General features: G+C 41.1%; 1 protein-coding gene across 7 annotated transcripts in view; it reads left to right on the forward strand.

The window, feature by feature from the left end:
- The window catches only part of kcnab2a (potassium voltage-gated channel subfamily A regulatory beta subunit 2a), a 265,891-nt gene that overhangs the window by 37,816 nt on the left and 210,026 nt on the right, over positions 1-18,049 (forward strand). The window contains exon 1 of one of the 7 annotated variants that reach the window (XM_043675965.1): positions 6,766-7,052. The exons of 3 other annotated variants lie outside the window; for them this stretch is intronic. The gene's annotated coding sequence lies outside the window, so the exon portion shown is untranslated. Of the gene's footprint in view, positions 1-6,765; positions 7,053-18,049 lie in introns of those variants that run through there. 3 more of the 7 variants (XM_043675970.1, XM_043675971.1, XM_043675972.1) reach the window with 3 other exon arrangements.

An 18,049-nucleotide genomic window follows, 5' to 3' on the forward strand; every position in this document is an offset into this window, starting at 1 on the left:
AGTGGCATAGATAAAGTAATCCCAGATTGCTACTTCAAAGTGAGTTAGAAAAGGAGGACTGGAGGACATGATTGCAAAGTCAATTTAGAACCAATATCAGGGGAAGTGAATAGTAAACACTTGGCGTAATAGGCAAAGCATTGTTTACAGTTGTCATGACCACTTGGGAAAGTGCACTGACACTTGAGCCCCACAACTTCCGGAATTACCATAAAAGCTAGATTTAATCAAATCACGCTGTCCCAGTTTTCTGTCATATGAATCATGGTTAACAGAAAAGTTACTAGGTTTCTATATTTAACAAGAAACTACTATTTATTATAAAATAATCAATTCTAACAAACGAGTGTTTTCTATTGATTTCAAATTCCATCATCTGCCATGGTGGAATTCGACCCGAGGTCACCAGAACATAGCTGAGTCTCCGGGTTAATACCACGAGACCATTGACTCCCCACCTTAAGACAAAGCTGGAACATTCGATCAAAATATCAATCAGTGGAGGAAATAGTGTAGTCCAGCACACCATCTGTGTGGTTATTTTCATCAATTTGTTCAGACATCATATGATAAACCTCTGGAACATGTTCGTCTTGAACCCAGGCCTCTGCCGAGAGGTAGGACACTGCCACTGCACCACAAGAGCCCTCTGAAAATTACTCTGGTGTTGTGGTTATGATGATACCATGGTGGCTTCTCTCCACTTGATCTTCCTGGCATATATGCCAACTCAGAGCCAATTTATTGTTGATCTTTGCAATAATTGATGTTCTCCTGAATTTCAGTTACTTGGTCCTTTTTCAGCTTATGTGACACAATCTGTTGATCTGTGTGAAACGATTTAAGAAATTTTGAGGTGTGATTTATGCAGGTGTTTCTTTTAGGAAGCGAAATTACACTTTCCTGTTGCATGTGAGATGTTGGGAAACAGCAATAGAAAAATTTTTACAAGTACATTACATGCCGAGACAGTAAGACAAATCCATTTGTGAGCTTGTGGAGGAATGCAGGCTGAAAGAAAAGGCATGAATATTATTAATAAGTTACAAATCTATATTCATTTAAATATTAGATCTCCATTTGAATTGAGAGCTGTAGACTCTCATTTTGGTGAGTAGTCCATCAGCCCAGTGTTCTTGATGTCTTCACATTTTGAAAGCATCCGTTAGTGGCACAGACTTAGTTTAAGATTTGAGAATCCCAGTGGTAGACAAGTGTATACTTTTTTTGCCATTGCTTGAGATAAGTTTAATATAGGTGCCTAGACCTGATGGAAAACAGGTGGAGGCTACAGTTAAAATGAATGGAGTTGATTGGTAACTTTGTTCTTGCACAACTGGTTGATTGCAATTTTATAGTGTATTTAGAACAGGAATATGGATGCCCTGAAATCTATACTTTTATGTAAATATAGATTGTAATGTTAAATTAGGCAGCCCATAAAACCTTACAGTGTAAGTTAGTTAGGAGAATGTGAGGGCTGCAGATGCTGGAGTCAGTCGAGAGAATAGTGCTGGAAAAGCACAGCAGGTCAGGCAGCATCCAATGAGCAGGAGAATCAACATTTCGGGCATAAGCCCTTCATCAGGAAAGAGGCTTGTGGGTCAGGGCTGAGAGAAAAATGGGGGGGGGGGAGGAGGAGGAGAATGGTGGATGAAGATAAGGGAGAAGGTGATAGGTCAGAGGGGGGAGTGATGGACGGTCCGAAGGGCAGTGGCGAGTTGGAGGCTTGGGACTGGGATAATGTATTGGGAGGGGAAATGAGGAAGCTGTTGAAATCCACATTTATCCCATGTGGTTGCACGATCCCAAGGCAGAATATGATGCAATCGTCCTCCAGGCGTCAGGTGGTAACGGTTTGGTGGTGGAGGTGGCCCAGGACATGCATGTCCTTGACGGAGTGGGAGGGGAAGTTGAGGTGTTCCGCCACTGGGCAGTGGGGATGCTGGGTGTGGTGTCCTGGAGATGTTCTCTGAAATGATCCGCAAGAAGGTGTCCTGTCTCCCCGATGTGGAGGAGACCAAACCGGGTGCAACGGATGCAGTAGATGACATTGAATTGGCCATTTTGTCATTAAGGTTGAATGTAATCAGGCTTCCCAGTGCTTGATATACTTGCTGCATATGTTAGCTTTAGTGCAAACATTACTGAAAGTGCTATCTCATTTGTCTATGTAAAAGTTATTCATTGCACTGTGATCTAGCCAAATTGGCATCTGCTGCTAGTGATGAGATAGGAAGAATGGTAGGTTGAAATTTAGCTATTTGGACCATGGTGTTAATATATCAATGTTTTAAACAATTGTTTTTATCAAATGATAAGGTCCTAGGGAGTGTTGCTGCACAGAGAGACCTTGGAGGGCAGGTTCATAGCTCCTTGAAAGTGGAGTCACAGGTAGATAGGATAGCGAAGAAGGCATTTGGTATGCTTTCTTTTATTGGTCAGAGTATTGAATACAGGAGTTGGGAGGTCATGTTGCAGCTGTACAGGACATTGGTTAGGTTACTTTTGAAACCTCAGTCGACTGACTGTGTGGAGTTTGCACATTCTCCCCGTGTCTGCGTGGGTTTCCTCCGGGTGCTCCGGTTTCCTCCCACAGTCCAAAGATGTGCAGATCAGGTGAATTGGCCATGCTAAATTGCCCATAGTGTTAGGTAAGGGGTAAAGGTAGGGTAGTGTAGCGGGTATGGCTGGGTTGCGCTTCTGCGGGGCGGTGTGGACTTGTTGGGCCGAAGGGCCTGTTTCCACACTGTAAGTAATCTAATCTAATCTAATCTAAATATTGCATGTAATTCTGGTCTCCCTCCTATTGGAAGGATGTTACTAAACTTGAAAGGGTTCAGAAAAGATTTATAAGGATGTTGGCAGGGTTCGAGGATTTGAGCTATGGGGAGAGGTTGAATAGGTTGGGGCTGTTTTCCCTGGAGCATCGGAGGCTGAGGGGGTGACCTTTTATAGAGGTTTATAAAATCATGAGGGACATGAATAGGATAAATAGTCTTTTCTCTGGGTGGGGGAGTCCAGAACTAGAGGGCATAGGTTTAGGGTGAGAGGGTAAAGATATAAAAGTGACTTAAGGAACAACCTTTTCACGCAGAGGGTGGTACGTGTATGAAATGAGCTGCCAGAGGAAGTGGTGGAGGCTGGTACAATTGCAACATCTAAAAGGCATTTGTATGGGTATATGAATAGGAAGAGTTTGGAGGGATGTGGTCCAGGAGCTGGCAGGTGGGACTAGATTGGGTTGGGTAATGTGGTTGGCACGGATAAGTCGGATTAAAGGATCTGTTTCTGTGCTGTACATCTCTATGACTCCGTGCCAGCTTTATGAATTCAGTGCTGAGAACAGTGGACAAAATTCAAATGTGTGCTGTCGTGATCATAACGAAGTTAGCCTGGTGGACCTCATACAATGAGTACCCTGATTGGAGCTGTTAATGTGGTCAGAATAGGAGTCTCAGACATCCCGTTCACTCTGAGAGTTGTCTCTGATGAAGCTGGATCAGTGTCAAGGACTCTCCACGTGTAAATAAAAGGTGACTTGATGACGGGATACCGATCTGTGGAGTTATTTCACTGGCATCAAGAGGGTGAGATGCCAAGAGACTGTTTGGTATGTGGGATTAATGATGTAACCATCCAAAAATATCTATTAGCCAAAGCCCAACTGGACTTCAGACAGATACTGCAACTGGCTTTATCATTGGAAAATGTGGAGGATATTCTGAGGGAATTTGCCAGTCTGACTAAGCTTGGGAAACACCAGTTGAGTGAAGACAATAACATAGCCTCATTCAGTATATATCCTGAACAGAGAGACCTTAGGTCAGCCTGTAGCAAAGGTTCATAAGAAAGCCAAGCCTTGGCTAAACCATTAGGATTTTCTTCGGGAGCCGGCCCATCAAACCATTGTAGTATGTGAACTCGAGACAGCAAAAGAGTCTTAATGTACCTAAATTGAGTAAGAGAATTCATAGGCTGTATGCAGGAGAGTGCATACCCTGGAAAGTCCACCTACATTTGGTTTGGAACAATTAAATTGCTTAGCACATCCAAATCAGAACCAATCAAAATAAACGTCAGGTTAAATAGTCACCCCAGTTGCAATGGAAGTCAGCATCAGGAACGCTAATGCTGGCCACAAGACTGCACTGAGAGATATTTTACTTCAGGGGATGAAGTTTGGTGTAGGGAGCACGGAAATTGCCCTGCTTGGGTAAGAGGCATGGTCAGGTGAGGTCGAGCAACATTTAAAGTTTGGGTAGGTGAGACAGTTCTGAACAATCTCATGGACCATATGAAACTGCATACTCTCATAGCGTAAAGTTTTTCTAAATGTGGTGAAATCAATGTCATGGAGTAACTAATGAACAGAAAATGACAGATACTTGCTGGGCTACACATGAAAGGTTGGGGCAGCTGCCACCGAGATGCAGTGGGGAAAGACCACCATCTAAGATCTTTCGCCCAAAGTATCAGGTGTACCCTAGACCTTTGTGGGAGGCTCGGGAAGTGATTGCTGGGCCTCTTAGTGAAATACTTGTATCATCGATAATCACAGGTGAGGTACCAGAAGACTGGAGGTTGGCTAATGTGGTGCCACTGTTTAAGAAAAGTGGTAAGGACAAGCCAGGGAACTATAGACCAGTGAGCCTGACATCTGTGGTGGGCAAGTTGTTGGAGGAATCCTGAGGGACAGGGTATACATGTATTTGGAAAGGCAAGGACTGATTAGGGACAGTCAATATGCCTTTGTGCATGAGAAATCATGTCTCACAAACTTGATTTGAGTTTTGTGAAGAAGTAACAAAGAGGATTGATGAGGGCAGAGCGGTAGACATGACTTATGTGGACTTCAGTAAGGTGTTTGACAAGGTTCCTCATGGGAGTCTGGTTAGCAAGGTTAGATCTCATGGAATACAAGGAGGACTAGCCATTTGGATACAGAACTGGCTCAAAGGTAGGGTGGTGGTGGAGGGTTGTTTTTCAGACTGAAGGCCTGTGACCAATGGAGTGCCAGAAGGATCGGTGCTGGGTCCACTTCTTTTCGTCATTTATATAAATGATTTGGTTGTGAGCATCAGAGGTATAGTTAGTAAGTTTGCAGATGACACCAAAATTGGAGGTGTAGTGGACGGCGAAGAAGGTTACCTTATATTACAATGGGATCTTGATCAGATGGGCCAATGGGCTGAGAAGTGGCAGATGGAGTTTAATTTAGATAAATGTGAGGTGCTGCATTTTGGGAAAGCAAATCTTAGCAGGACTTATACACTTGATGGTAAGGTCCTAGGGAGTGTTGCTGAGCAAAGGTTTATAACTCCTTGAAAGTGGAGTCGCAGGTAGATAGGATAGTGAAGAAGACATTTGGTATGCTTTTCTTTATTGGTCAGAGTGTTGAGTACTGGAGTTGGGAGGTCATATTGTGGCTATACAGGACATTGGTTAGGCCACTTTTGGAATATTGTGTGCAATTCTGGTCTCCTTCCTATCGGAAAGATGTTGTGAAACTTGAAAGGGTTCAGAAAAGATTTACGAGGATATTGGCATGGTTGGAGGATTGAGCTATAGGGAGAGGCTGAATAGGCTAGGGCTGTTTTCCCTGGATCACCGGAGGCTGAGAGGTGACTTAGAGAGGCTTACAAAATCATGAGGGGCATGGATAGGGTAAATAGGCAAAGTCTTTTCCCTGGGGTCGGGAAGTCCAGAACTAAATGGCATAGGTAAATAGATAAATTCATTCCTCCTCCTTTCCCGCCCCCCCCCCTCCCACCCCAAGGAAGAGGGGAGAGGGGGGAGAGTCCAGAGCTAGAGGGCATAGGTTTAGGGTGAGAGGATAAAGATATAAAAGTGACCTAAGGGGCAACTTTTTCACAGAGGGTGGTACATGTATGGAATGAACTGCCAGAGGAAGTGGTGGAGGCTAATACAATTGTAACAATTAAAAGGCATCTGGATGGGTCAATGAATAGGAAGGGTTTGGAGAGATATGGGCCAGGTGTTGGCAAGTGGGACTAGATTGGGTTGGGATATCTGGTCAGCATGGACGAGTTGGACCCCGAAGGGTTGTTTCCGTGCAGTACATCCTCTATGACTCTACAATGGTCGTCTATTCAATTAACAAACTTTCCCAGTTCCTCAAATATATGCAAATCTAATCTTGCATAAAGAACAAATGCCTTGTGCTTTTGCGAGAGTCATACTCTCATTTTTGTTCTCACTGTATTAAGATTGTATAGAACCAAACTGATTTCATGACTGTGAATGTGTATTTTTATGAATAAGTATATTTTTGAAATTAAAGTGAGTCGATATATAGTTCCGTCCCGATGCAAAGCTAAGTTGGTTTTAGTGAATTGCAATTCATGAATAATATGTTCATTGAAGTTATTTTATAAGATGGGTGTTATATTTTAGTACATTTTGAGTGTCAGGCACACAGAAATCATTGCATCCTTCTCAAAATTCAAGTTAAAATCTAATCAATACACAAGTTGGTCTATTTGGGAGCGTGCAAATTTCAGATTAGGAATCGGGAGAAAATAACACGAATGCAGGTGTAGCTTCTTGCTGATGTAAACTTGCCAATTCAGGATATGAATTCAATGTAAATTAGTTTACTGTAGTAAAAGCATTTTCTTCAGAATCTGCTAAATGGATTTTATTTGACCAATGTTACTTGTATGATCAGCTGATTTTTTTTTCCTCTCTTGGCATGGAACCTGTGTAACACTTGTGTCTGTCCTCTCTCAATGCTGACTATGCTAGACTATGCAGAGGAGGCTGTGTTACGCTTCTTATTAGTCTCTCTCATTCCTTTTCTGTCTCTCTTCCTCCATTTTCCTCCCTCTCCATTTTCTCTCTCTCTCTGTCACCCACCCTTCTGCCTCTTTTTTTGTCTTTTATTGCACTTCTCATTTTCCTAAACTACGGACTCTTCGTTGTTGTTCTTATGTTTTCATCCCCCAAACCCCGCTCCTTATACCTTTGCAGCAGGATACCTTCTCAACAGAATTTAAACCAAAATATTGTGTTGTGAAGAATTGGCTAAGGTAAAGATGTGTTTACTTAAGGGTATGTTTTGCCTTGCTTTTAAAGCTTGTACATTAAGCAGATATTGTTTTGAGATTATTCTGAATAACAGATGCAGTGCAGCTCGAGCTCTGTCGAGGGAATGCATGTTTTTTTTTGCTGCATAGACAGGCATTTTTGTATATTCTGGCAGAGTACCACTCCTCATTTTAGGTCTGTCAATGGAATGTTCTGTTATGTGGTGTTACATGAAGATACATTGGTTTTGTGTTTTACTTGCATGGCAATAGGATGTGAAAATTTTGCTCTTGTGGTAGTCCTTACCCAAGATTTCACTATTTAGCATATAATGATTTATAGAGTAAAACAAAATTCAGACTCTTATTTTACTTTGCAAATGAGAGCACTTACTTGGTACAGTAAAATTTAGTTGCACAGTCTCTAATTTGGTTAGTAAATAACCTTACCCCTCTGAGAGCATCTCCTCTTACATGTTATATTGGGTAACCATATGTCTACAATTGTTTTTACGCTGAAGCGCTTATAGGATCTTATTTTTAATGCTCAAAGAACTATAGTGACTTTTTTGTTTCTTTATAACCACATCCTAACTAAAATGGACTTTTGATGCCTTCAACCTAAATGTCAGATCCAATCAGTTTGCCAGATGGGAGGGCATACAGATGAATTGTTCTGCAATCAGAACTGCTTTCAATAATTAGTATTTTCTTCTAGTCTATATAAGGGATCAAAATGTTGAAGTGCTAGATCTCCTTTGTAACATTGCTTTCACAATGTCCCTTGTCCCTAAAGTTAAGATTTTAGTCAGGCTCTGATAAATGCAGAACCATCTGTTTGGATCAGAATCTATTACAGCTTTTTCTGAAAAGGACCCAATTTTTTTCAGGAGCTATTTCATAATTCATAAATATAAAGAAAAATCATTCACTACATTCCAATCTCGTTTATAAATGTTGTTATTACATTCAAGCCCTTTTTCCATAATGAATATAACCTAGCTATCCCTCTATTCAGATGGCTGCTATGTTAAAAAATCTCTTACCTGGAGTTGAATATGAAACTAAAGGGCTGGTTCAGTACTCGGGTATAATTTTTCTTTTTAGCTTTTCCACACTCATGCATTCAAAGCATTAAATTATTTCTGGAGAGCTTGCATTTATATAGCACCATGATTGTGGAGTGTTTCAAGTCTCTAAAGTTCTGTGCCACCAGTCGATTTTTTTTTATTGCAATCATTTTTGATCTCTGGGCAAACATAGGTGATTTGTATAACATGTTACATACTACCTAAACTAAAATGAATGACGAGGTGATAGGTGTTTGAGTCTGTTGTTTCAGGAGAAATGTTAATGAACAGACAAAGAAGTTTCCAATAATTGGGCAGGCTTGGGCTTGCTTCAGCATCGATTGATAATGCAATGGGGATGTTGTCTCGGTGTCTCCGTCCCATCCCCACACCTCCCCTCCCCATGTGAATAACTTTTGCATACAGTAAGCATCAACTGTACCAGTTGATTATTTAGTAGAACAGGTTAACCTGCACATCTTAAAATGGTGGCACATTATGACTGGAGAGGTATTGATTATTGTATAGAAAGTGAATATGACCTATGAAACTGTTTGGAATAGCACAACATGGAAGAAAGGTTTTTGGACCAGTGCTAGAGACCATAGTTGAGGAATAGAATGTAGGAGAGATACAATGTGTCAGTTTTTGTTGGTTGTCTTGGTGATGGGGATGGCAGAGAGTGTATACCCTCCAGCTACCCAGTCAAAAAGCAATGGGAGCTAATAGTTGTGAAAATCAATGTCAGGAATCAAGCTCTGAGAACGTAGATGTAATGCTGCAAGAAATTGTAATCTTGCATAACTGGCCAAGGTCAGTGAATGCATTTTAAATGGCGTTTCCTCCTAGCTGTACCTTCAGGGCTTGTTCAAGTGCCACTTGCCCACCCTTGATCACTAGTCGCACACTGACCAGCAATTTCTATCAGTTAGCCTGTACACCTAAGGACTCGTGCTTTATATCACCTTTCAAGGGGGCGGACTGTAAGTAATCTAATCTAATCTAATCTAATCTAATCTAATCTAATCTAATCAAAAGTTGAAGCCTTACATCTACATATCCCAAGTATTGCCACTTACATAATAAATCAGTACATCAGCCAAGTAGATTTTCAGCATTTACAGCCCACTTCTTCCTCATCTCCCACACATTTCAGATTTGCAAGTTGCAGATGATGCAAGAATAAACCTCTCTCTTTCACCACTCATCCTTCCTACAATACAACATTATCCTGAAGATTTTTCTTTAAGATAGGCAGAGGTCAGATAGTGAAAGTACACCAACAAGAAAAACGATAAATGCACAGCACTGACACTTGATTTCACCCACCAGCTCAGGTACTGATATTATTTGTAATTTAAAGCTTAGAATAGATATGGGATCTGCCTGTAGTGAGATGCTGACATGAGTGGCTTTTGCTACATCAAGAAGGAAGGATAAAAATGGTCACTTAAATGGCCTGCCATAGAGGACTTCGATGAGCACTTGAATGAGGCTAGGCAAAAGTGAGAACTGCAGATGCTGGCGATCAGAGTCTAAATTAGAGTGGTGCTGGAAAAGCACAGGTCAGGCAGCATCTGAGGAGCAGGAAATATAATCAGGAAAAAAGCCTGATGAAGGGTTTTTGCCCGAAAACGTCGATTTTCCTGCTTCTTAGATGCTGCCTGACCTGCTGTGCTTTTCCAGCACCAGTCTAATCTAGACTTGAATGAGGCTGTCAGCAGAGCTTAGCTGACAGGTTGTACACAAATGTTTGGTGCATTAGAGGTCTGCCAGAAAGTCTGTGTTCAACATCTAGGAACATAGAGCAATCAAACACTAACTTTTCACAGGATTTTTCATAGAACTTGGAGATAATTCTTTTCATAGTCGAAGTGGTGGTAGGCTCTGCTTGTATAGGCCACTATGATTAGAGATCTGATCCCCAATGTCACAGACATCACTGCATCATAAGCAACAGCTACCCAATGTTGGACTGCTACAGTGGAAGATCAGCTTCCTGTGCAAACTTCGGCTCAAACTCATTGTAATGGATTATGTCAGATAAAAGGTGATTTCAGGATGTTATAGCAGTCTCAACAGTTTGTCCTCCAACAGATTACAACATGGATGCTCTGACCTGTCGGAGAGGCAATGTTTCCATTAAGCATGAACCTGTTGTTCTCCCTCAGGAGGGCAGCCCTGTCCTGTCAATCCACAATGCCCTTACTGATGCCATCCAACCAGATTTCCGCAATCAGTACAACAGTGGCATAGTTTGCAGCCAGGACTCTGAGTATGACCTCCAAGGATACCTGCTGTCTCCTTTGCTGAAAGTCAGCAGCCGTCCATCTGCTGCAATACTGCCCCTGGATATAGTGTTACAAAGGAGCAATAGAACAGGCAAAGGAATATTGAAGACAGGCACTAAGTGAATACACAAGGGTATTAATTTATATAGGGTAAAAACAATAACTGCAGATGCTGGAAACCAGATTCTGGATCAGTGGTGCTGGAAGAGCACAGCAATTCAGGCAGCATCCAACGAGCAGCGAAATCGACGTTTTGGGCAAAAGCCCTTCATCAGGAATTCCTGATGAAGGGCTTTTGCCCGAAACGTCGATTTCGCTGCTCGTTGGATGCTGCCTGAATTGCTGTGCCCTTCCAGCACCACTGATCCTGATATTAATTTATATATGCAATATTGCATGATTTTATTTTAAATTTGTTTGGAATCTCGTGTTGGTTTTTTTTTGTATTGCAACCAAATATTACCTCCCCCTGCTGTCATGGTCTTTCACAGTTTATTGTTTGGAATTGTTGATGAATAGGAAATTGAGGTTGTGATTGCTAGCATTGTATTTGGATGAGTTCTTTAGACAGCCCAAACAGGCATTAAGTTGACTCCTCATTCCTCTTTCTTCCACCTCCTGATGCTGTTAGGTTGCTTGCAATGTAGCTTCGTGGCAAAACTGTTACTTCATGATAGTAAGCAGACCATCATAGATCTTAACACATGCTGCTTAGTACATCAGGGTCTCCAGAAGGATCCAGACATCAGAACTATTATTTCAGGACCCATTGATCAGCTAGTTCTGTGTGATGGCTTTCATAATGTGTATGCAGCACTTGTGCATTTGGTTTGTGGGTAGCACTCATCAAGCACATCCTCGGCAGATAACCCCGTGACCAGGAGCCTTGCTTTTATTTACCTTTGTGGTTCAAATGGAGCTGGAGTAGACCACTATAGTCTGAAGAAAGGACATTGACTTTTATGATTCATTACCTATGGTCACAGCAGCTAGAAGTTGAAATAGTGGAATCCCTTTAATTTCTGGTGTTGGGCAGAGTTGTTCCACAGTGTCCGCAATGTGTTGTGCATGTCATTATTTATGTTCTGTGCCATTAGGAACTCTTCAATTCTAGCAAACCTGCATGCTGGCTGGTCTCTGGTAAGAGGGAATGAAATATAGTTGACAGCACTGGACAAACAAATGCCCTCTACTTCCAGCAGGTTAGCCTGTTCTGCTTGCCTCTGCTCATTCTCCAAGTAATGTTGTATTCCACGGGAAATGTTTTCCAGTACATCCATGTGTGGGATAAACAGGTTGTTCAGAGGTTTAGATGACCACTTTTAGCACTACACTTTCCCATCGATAGTTATTTCAAACCGCAAATGCAATCAACCAGAAAATTACCTACAAATAGTTGAACTCTTTAAATAGGGTTGGTAAGGAATGTGTTTGTCCTGCTGCTGAACCCACCTTTAACTGTGTGAGATTAAGAGACAACATTGATTACAGCATTGAATTCAAAATGACACCACAGATATCAAATCAGTGTTGAATGCTGATGGATGTCATAATATCTGTTTTGTATGCCGCTGGTGGATGTTTACTCTGCAGCAATATGACTCCTGTGTGATTTGTCCCACATATCTCTGCTTTCTTGAGCCCTAAGGGATTTCACAGTGGGGGAAAATAAGGGTGACTTGTATTTATAATCCTCATTTCATGATCCTTAAATACTGCTTGATGTATATTCGTTGTTGTGATGTAGGAAATATGGCAGCTAATATGCTCATAGCAAGCTCCCACAAACTGTAATGGGTTAATAACCAGATTATCTATTTTTCTAAACTTGGTTAATGATAAATATTTATCAGTAGGATAGCTTCCTTATTCATTTTAGGAAACTCACTGAATTAAAATCCAAGTACTCTACGTCAGTAAATATTTCTTGTGACCTAAACACTCCCAGATTTGTTTTATTGTGTATGAGATATTGCAGTTGGGTGTGTTGCAAGAATATAGTAAATATTCAGCATCCAAAATGTGATCCAGATATAGAACAGTGTCAGAGGCTAATTCACTAACTAATTTTTCAGATTGTCACAGGTTTCTTCCAGTCAATATCAAAGCTCAGAATTATTTCAGGATTGTTTTTAGTTAGTAGTCATTAGATGAACTCTGCAAAAACAAATTGAAAAGAAATGTTATTGGATTTGTTGCACCCGGCTGATCTGAGCTGATCCAATACATGCCCTGATGTTTGTAGAGCTCTTTGTTGGCATTTGAGCTGTTTCATCAGGTGGACAGCAGTTTTTAAGTTTTTCGATTAGATGAAGCTTTACTAGCCAGCCCGTGATAGAGGAAAGTAAAATTTATAACCAACAGAAAATTTCCAACATTTTTTCTTTCTTTCTCTGCCTACTTCAACTACATGAAATTAAAGAAAATATTTTGATGGGAATATTCTTAATAAAGTAATGTTTCCTCTTGAAATCCAATTCGGGTTTATGTAAAGAATTAAAGCCTACAGATTGGTGCTGTTGGTAATCATTAAGTATGGAAGTAAGGGTATTTTCAAATGCTGATAGTTCTGATCATTAATTGAGAAATTGTTCAACTTGATTATTTTACGAATGTATGGAAATGTTATAATTTTAATCTTAGAATGTTGCTCATGACTCTTAGTAGATTGATCATTACAGAAACATGACTATCATAGTTGAGCACCTTTAACCAGAAGGAAACGCTGATGACCATGAAACTGTTGTTGATCACTGGAAAAGCCTATCTGAATTCACTGATGTCCTCAGGGAAGTAATTCTGCCATCTTTGCCTGGTCTGGCCTGCATGTGACTCTGGACCACAACAATGTGGTTGACTGCCCTCTGGGCAATTAGGGATGGGCAATAAATAATTGCCAAGCCAGAGATGCACATGTCCTTTGAGTGAATTGAAAAGAAATGCTGAGGAACTATATGCGCATACCTAGAAAAATCTTCTAGGAAAGCCAATTAGTAAATGCTTAACTATGACTTAATTGTAAAAGTTCCAAAATTTGTATGCTTCTAATCTTTTTGCTCCTGAAACTTCGACACGATCCCACTCTGTTCTGAATCAAGTACATTGAGCTCCTACTCAGCCTCCAAAAATGCATTAGAAGCTAATGTACCCTCTGCAAGGACAAAAGTAATGTAATGCTGATAAATAAGCAAAGTTTCTTATTAATTGCCATTGAATATATTATACCCGAGATCAATTAAAGAACATAAATGGGAGCAAGAGTAGACTATTCAGCACTTTGAGTCTAACCACTATTCAGTTAGATCATGGCTGATCATCTACTGCAGCATTGCTTTCTTGCACTACTTCTGTTTCGTTTAATGTTTTTAACATACAAAAATATATCAACATCAGTCTTGAAGATTTTCAATGACTGGACCTCCACAGATCTCTGGTACAAGAATTCCAAATATTCACCACCTTCTTGTGGGGAAAAAAAATCCTCATTTCATTTTGAAATGGTCTTCTCCTTACTGTGAGATTATCCCCTGGTTCTCGTCATCTCCACCAGGGGAAAGAGTCATACAGCAAGGAAACAGACCCTTCAGTCCAACTCATCCATGCTGACTAGGTTTCCTAAACTAAACTAAACTAGTCCTGTTTGCCTGCTTTTGACCCACATCCCTCTAGACCTTTCCTATTCATGTACCTGTCCAAATGTCTTTTAAATGTTGTAATTATAATTTCTCTAGCAGTTAATTCCATATGCACCTTACTCTCTGTGGAAAAGGTTGCCCCTCATGTCCCTTTTTAAGATCTTTGCCCTCTCATCTTTAAACCTATACCCTCTAATTTTGGACTCCCCTACCCTAGAGAAAATAATTTGGCTATTTACCTTATCTTTGCCTCATTATTCCAGCAATCTACCTTGTTGGTCCCTGCAGGAATTTTGTATGTTTTGATTAGAAGATCAAGAGGTAATCTCAACTCCAAAGAATGTAGACCAGTCTGTCTAGTTTTTTCCTCTTTGGATAACCCGACAATCCCAGGAATTGAGTCATGAACCATTGTTGTACTCTTTTTATTCATTCACAGGATGAGGGCGTTGCTGGCAAGGCCAGCATTTATTGCGCATCCCTAATTGCCTAGAGATTAGTTAAGAATTAACTACATTGCTGTGGATCTGGATTCATATGTAGGCCGACCAAGTAAGGCTGGTAGATTTCTTCCCGAAAGGACATTAGTGAATCAGATGGGTTTTTCCAACAATTGATGGAAATGTGTTGCTGGAAAAGCGCAGCAGGTCAGGCAGCATCTAGGGAACAGGAGAATCGACGTTTCGGGCATTAGCCCTTCTTCAGGAATGAGGAAAGTTGGTCCAGCAGGCTAAGATAAAAGATAGGGAGGAGGGACTTGGGGGAGGGGCGTCGGGAAATGTGATAGGTGGAAAGAGGTCAAGGTGAGGGTCTGACCTATCACCCTCACCTTGACCTCTTTCCACATTTCCGACGCCCCTCCCCCAAGTACCTCCTCCCTATCTTTTATCTTAGCCTGCTGGACCAACTTTCCTCATTCCTGAAGAAGGGCTAATACCCGAGGTGTTCCCTGAAACGCTCCGCAAGCAGGCGGCCCGTCTCCCCAATATAGGGGAGGGCACATCGGGTGCAAAGGATGCAATAGATGATATGTGTGGAGGTACAGGTGAATCTGTGGCGGGTATGGAAGTTTCCTTTGGGGCCTTGGAGGGAGTTGAGGGGGGAGGTGTGGGCGCAAGTCTTGTACCTCCTGCGGTTGCAGGGGAAGGTGCCGGGAGTGGAGGTTGGGTTGGTGGGGGGTGTGGATCTGACGAGGGAGTCACGGAGGGAGTGGTCTTTACGGAATGCTGATAGGGGAGGGGAGGGAAATATATCCTTGGTGGTGGGGTCCGTTTTCCAACAATTGACAATGGACTCATGCTCATCACTAGATTCTTAATTCCAGACATTTATTGATTTCAAAGTTCGTCATCTGCCATGACAGGATCTGAACCCAGGACCCCAGAATGTTATCTGGGTCTCTGGATTAACAGTCCAGCAATGATACCACAAGGCCATCGCTTTCCCTTGTATACCTTGTCCTTAAAATTGTAGAGATTGGGTTATATAGTTTAAATTGAAGATAGATTTGAGATGATATGAGAAAACTTATGCATACAATCAGATCAGTATTGCCTTATATTGTTTTGTGTTATAAACTGATGCAATGGCTGCTTTTCTATCTCAAGATTTCTACCAATAGCATCAATTCTGTCTTGAGCATCACCTGGGATGGTTTAGGAGTCCCAATATAGCAAGGTAATCTCTGTTGCATTTGCACCAGAAGAAGACAATGGGCTGAGGAAGTGCACAATTCATTAGTCTTGTTTTCTCTGGGTTCTAACTAACCTCCAATCACCAGTGGTTATCAATCATCCAGTGAGCATGGCTGAGCTAGTGCAGAGATTGTTGGCTTAACAATGAGTGTATGTTGTAGAATTAGCACGCTTCAGTGCCTCCGATTTGGTGGTCATGTCACAAGAGATGCTGAGAATATGTTGGAATAGTAAACGTGAAAACCTTTCAGCCTTTTCCCCTGACTAGTGATAGGTTATCCGGGTCTCACCTTGCTGCACACACTTTCCATGACCTTAAACATAATAGGTTGAGTCAGTTGCGCCTACTTAGGATATTTGACAGTGTAGATGCAGAAATGTTGTTTCCCATTCTGTGAGAGTCCAGTTCTAAAAGGCATACCTTCAGAATAAGGGGCCACCCATTTATGATGGATGAGCAATTTCTCCTTCGGAGGTAGTGAATTTTTGGAATTCCTTACTGCAGAGGGCTGCTGAGGCTATTTCATTAAATATATTCAAAGCTGGGATAGATATTTAATTAATAAGGGAATCAAGGGGCAAGGCAAGAAAGTGGAGTTGAAGACTCAGATTAGCTATGACCTCATTGAACGGTGACACAGACTCAGAGCTGAATGGCCTGCTTCTGCTCCAATACCCTTACAGCCTTGTGGATGCAGCTGTTGAAATGTATGCTGAATTCAGCATCACATGACTGATGGCGTTATTTTCACCAGTATAGATATGTGAAGCTGGCAACAAACTCCAGAGGTCACATTGTCATAGAGTAATATGGTAATGTTCTTGGTCGTGACATTTGCCTTCCTGTTGGTGATGGTCAAACCAAACTGTTCTCCAAATTGAAAGAGTCTGTCCATTTGTCATGAAGATGTTCCTTGGTATGGAATTCTAGCATGGTGTTGTCACACTATAAAATGATAAACCAACTATAAAAGGCTATTTGCATTTCAAACTAACAGTAATAAGCTTTATTGTAAATGTGCTGTCTATAGTCAAGTTTGTGATTGATGGGTAAAAAGTAGAATTTGCTGATGTGTGTTTAGTTCTGAAGGACAAGTTAATTATATTGATTCACTTTATAATGCTGAACTAAAAGGTTGTTTGACTTAATTATAATCATCATGGACTGCAGCAAATGTTCACTTTTTCTTCTTCAGATTTTTTTATTGAGTATTAATTACTTGAAGTGCAGAGATGATGAAATTAGTAGGTGGAAGTAGAAAGGAATAGTACCCATAGGTTTATCTCATGAAACTTTTTGGGAAGTTTGGAAGGTTGATTTGGGGGAAGTAAAGATTATTTAAAACATTTTTTAAAAATGCATTTCTGCGCCAGCTGGCTATCCTGCTACAAGTAAAACCATCATTGCTAGGTGCAACCATTTTGTATTTCCTAAAAATAAAACATTAGAATCAACTAAGTTCAATACATTTCTAGTATTATTATATGCAACTGCCAGCTAAGACTTGAAATTTTAATTATGTAAAAACAAAAAGTTGTTTGGTCTTGGAGAGCTTGAGTTTGCTGAAAACAGACGTCTTGTGGAATCCTTTCATCCTGTACTCATCAAGACGATACACAAAAATACCAAATTCAGGGGAAAACCAGCATTTACACTGTGAGAGGAGCAAATTAATGGATTGGCAAGTGGACTCTTGATGAGCAGAGGTATTGCAATGGAGAATGCACCAATTAATAAAAGTTAACAGTTCTCTACCAGGTTTTGTTTAAATTTTAAATGTGACCGGTTGCTTGGGAGTTATCTACAGGCCCCCAAACAGTAGAATGGATGTAGGGTGTAAGTTGAATAAGGAGCTGAAATTGGCCTGTCGCAAAGATGTTACTACAGTTGTTATGGGGGATTTCAACATGCAGATAGACTGGAAGAATCAGGATCGTATTGGACTTCAAGAAAGAGACTTTGTGGTGTGCCTCCGAGATGGATTCTTAGAACAGCTGGTGCTGGAGCCTACCAGGGAGAAGGAAATTCTGGATCTGGTATTGTGCAACGAACCAGAATTAATCAGGGACCTCGAAGTGAGAGCCATTAGGAGGTAGTGACCATAATACAATAAGCTTCAATCTGCAATTTGAAAGGGAGAGGGTAGAATCGGTAGTGACAATATTTCAGTTGAATAAAGGGAACTATGGAGCTATGAGGGAGGAGCTGGCCAAAGTTCAATGGTGCAATACCTTAGCAGGGGTGACGTGGAGGAACAATGGCAGATATTTCTGGGTATAATGCAGAAAATGCAGGATCAGTTCATTCCA

Source organism: Chiloscyllium plagiosum, chromosome 34 (assembly GCF_004010195.1).
Source record: "Chiloscyllium plagiosum isolate BGI_BamShark_2017 chromosome 34, ASM401019v2, whole genome shotgun sequence".
Lineage (NCBI taxonomy): Eukaryota > Metazoa > Chordata > Chondrichthyes > Orectolobiformes > Hemiscylliidae > Chiloscyllium > Chiloscyllium plagiosum.